Genomic DNA, 2,943 nt, shown 5'->3' on the forward strand with positions numbered 1-2,943 from the left:
ACTGAGACGGTGGTAAGGATTGGAGAGAAACAAATTCCTTTGATCGCTTTAGTCGATCATGGTTCTTAGATTAATCTTATTGCTCGAGGTGTTTATGAGAGTGGCAAGTGGCCTATGGATGCAGAGCATGGCTGGCGCATGAGAGCCGCCAATAATACTTCTGGTGATATGTATGCTGCTTGTTCGAGTATCAGAATTTCTATTGGTAATGTTGAAGAGGATTATCATTGCTTTGTTTAGGATTCTTGCTCTTATCCGATTATTCTTGGACAGCCTTTCATTACAGAAGCAAGAATGGAAACGAAAGTGATGGATGACGGGTCAGCTTATGCACGGATACGCAGTAAAGATGGTATGCGAGCTGTTCAGTTTATGACTGTTGGGGTAAATCATCCGAGAAACAAGGACTCCTTGCGGGAGGCACCACTACCTGCGAAGGAGTTGGATTTTCATTAGGTACCACTGTCTTGCGAGACGCCAGTGGTACGGAGTGGAGAAAAGAGGAGATCTCGCCTCCTGGCAGCCAGTCTTTCTCCAATAATTTTGTTGGTTTTTCTTCAGATAGTTCAGTGAGTTATCAAAAAATTTCAGATTTGCCTAGAGCTGCCAAGCAGTACATTGGTCGTAAGGAGAAAGAATTGAAGAATGCAGGTATTTTGCAAGCAGAAGAGCATGTAGATGGATTGTATGAAGGGATGTCTTATGCAGATACATTGTTTGAGATGGGAGTGATGCTGAAAACTGATGTATGTAAGGGTTCAAAGATCATACATGTGCAAACCTTGGATATGTTTCAGAAAATTTCTGGTTTTATACTGAAAGCAGAGTTAGAGGCTGAGAAAACTCAGCAAACTGAATTTATGGCTGATCTTGATCAGCTAACAGAGTTGCACAGGGCTGAAATCATTCAGCCAACAGAGTTAAATGCTGGAAAAATTCAGCATATGGAGTATGAGGCTGCACCCATGCAGTCCATAGAGCCGAGGGCTGAATCCATTCAGCAAACAGAGTTGAATGCTGAAAAATTTCAGCATACAGAGTTTCATGCTGCACCCATGCAGTCCATAGAGCAAAGGGCTGAAATTTTTCAGCCAACAGAGTTGAGAGTTGCTGAAAATTTGCAGAAATTGCAGCAAAGAAAAGAGTGCTTGAATGATGCCAAGGTTGATACGAAGTATAAAACAGTTGATAAGAAGGTTAAGCCAGTTGCAGGGCCGCTTCCTCCTGATAGTGATGAGCAGATTGAAAAAGCTATGAAGCAGCCTATGTTGACAGATCCTGCAAATATTGGACATAAATTTACAGCTGAAACTCTTGTAGAATTGAAGATTAGAAATGATGATTTCTTGCTTCCAATGGAAAAAGAATGTTTTAGAGAGATGCTTGGACGTCATGGTAAGGCATTTGCTTTCTTTCCACATGAAATTGGCTGCATTAGCCCCGAATTGGTTGCACCTATGGTCATCTTCACTGTTCCTCATGTACCATGGAATATACGTCCTATACCTGTGCCTAAAGCACACTTGCCAAAGCTGATAGAGTTGCTGAATGAGAAGATTAAGATGGGGATTTTGGAACCCTCTTCTGCACCCTATTCTAACAGGTGGTTTACTGTACCAAAGAAGAATGGTACTTTGAGATTTATTTAAGATATGCAGCCCCTGAACAAAGTGACAATAAGGAATGTGGGAACAGGTCCAGTTGTGGATGAATTTGCTGAGGCTTTTACAGGACGAGCCATCTATTCTCTAGGTGACTTGTATTCAGGTTATGATCAGTTTCAGCTTGCCTTGGAAAGCAGAGATATTACTACTATGCGGACACCTATTGGTCTTGTGAGGATGTGTACCTTGCCTCAAGGTGCCACAAACTCAGTTGCTCATATGATGAATGCTATGCATAGAGTTCTACGAGACTATATTCTATAGTATACCATGCCTTTTCTAGATGATGTGCCTATTAAGGGTTGTGCAGAAGAAGAAAAGAATGAAAGTCTTGATTTGCATGGATGTAGATAGTTTGTGGCTAACCACTTGGTTGCTTGTGAGCAAATATTGACACGATTAGAGGAGGTAAATTTTACTCTTTCAGGGCTGAAATCTGTCTTTGGTGTTAATGAAGTCATCATAGTTGGGCATATGGTTGGATATTATGGCAGGAAGCCTTCACCTACAAAGGTGGATGCCATAAGCAGGATTGCAGAGTATTGCTCCACTACTTCAGAGATGCGGGGATTTGTGGGAGCTTGTGTATTTTACATGATTTGGATTCCTCATTTTGCTCATATAGCAGATGTTCTCTATCAGCTGCTTTGAAAGGGGCAAAAATTTCATTGGGATGAGAAGCATTCGAAAGCCATGCGTAAACTCAAGAAGCTGTTGCAGTCAGCTCCTACTCTTCGCAAGGCGGATTATCAGAGTGGACGGCCGATCATGTTGACAATTGATACTAGCCCTATTGGCATAGGTTGGGCAGTGGGACAGGATGATGATGATGGAAATAGGTATGCAATCCGCTTTGGAGCTAAAGTTCTTAATGAGCGGCAAAGGAGATATTCGCAGATTAAAAGAGAGTTGTGGGGAGTAGTCACTACACTGAAGTGTGACAAAGGGTATTTTATTGGAGCTTCAGTTGTTGTGGAAACAGATTGTTTGCCTTTGCTTGGTATGATTACTAGCTGCTCGACTCCAGATATAGCGATGCTCTGATGGATTGCCTATATCAAATCATTGAATCCAGAATTTCGACACATAGCAGGGAAAGATAATCGAGTTGGTGACATGCTATCTAGAGCGAGATATGAGGATGAGGAGTCAATGCTTGCAGAAGAAGATGAGACAGAGTTTGCAGCTTCTGTCCTTGTTCATGATTGTCATGTACTGTTGAAGCCTTTATTGAAAAACTTTATGTTGACGAGTGGCTGCAAATTAGACAGTATCTAAG

Source organism: Lygodium microphyllum, chromosome 2 (assembly GCF_053477565.2).
Source record: "Lygodium microphyllum isolate KBCC chromosome 2, Lygodium_microphyllum_v1.1.10, whole genome shotgun sequence".
In the NCBI taxonomy this organism is placed as follows: Eukaryota; Viridiplantae; Streptophyta; class Polypodiopsida; order Schizaeales; family Lygodiaceae; genus Lygodium; species Lygodium microphyllum.